Source organism: Gekko japonicus, unplaced genomic scaffold (assembly GCF_001447785.1).
Source record: "Gekko japonicus isolate JY-2015 unplaced genomic scaffold, Gekko_japonicus_V1.1 scaffold394, whole genome shotgun sequence".
NCBI classification, from domain to species: domain Eukaryota; kingdom Metazoa; phylum Chordata; class Lepidosauria; order Squamata; family Gekkonidae; genus Gekko; species Gekko japonicus.
The window spans coordinates 367,975-368,503 of NW_015173135.1; positions in this window are offsets into that span (position 1 = coordinate 367,975).

Here is a 529-nt window from a genome sequence, read left to right on the forward strand (position 1 = left end):
CAGCAGGTGTAATGTCATAGGGTCTACCCTCCAAAGCAGCTATTTTCTCCAGGGGAACTGATCTCTGTCATCTGGAGATCAATTGTAGCAGTGGGAGATCTCCAGGTCCCACCTGGAGATTGGCAACCCTAGGGGAAAGTCAGCTGCACAGCAGGGGGTTGAAGAGAATGGTTTGATGACTGCTGGGCCAAGATTGGCAACAATAGTTCCCCAGGAGCCCCATCGTAAATGCACCAAAGAATTCCTCAAGATTTTCAAAAACACTCCTCTGTTTTGGGCTCCTGGGGAACTTTGAAGTAGCACCAAAGCTTTAAGATCTCTCCAGCTGTCACCTGGAGACTGGCAACAGCTTGTCTGGAGTGTGGGCAGCATGGCATTGTATCTGTCTGAGGTCCCCCTCTTCCTCCTCCTCCTCAAATCCCACCCTCAGCAGGCTTCATCCCTAAAATATCCTGGAAGTTTCCAACCTGGAGTTGGCAACCCTATCTGCCTGTCTTAAGTTTTACAAACCCCCCCACACACACACACA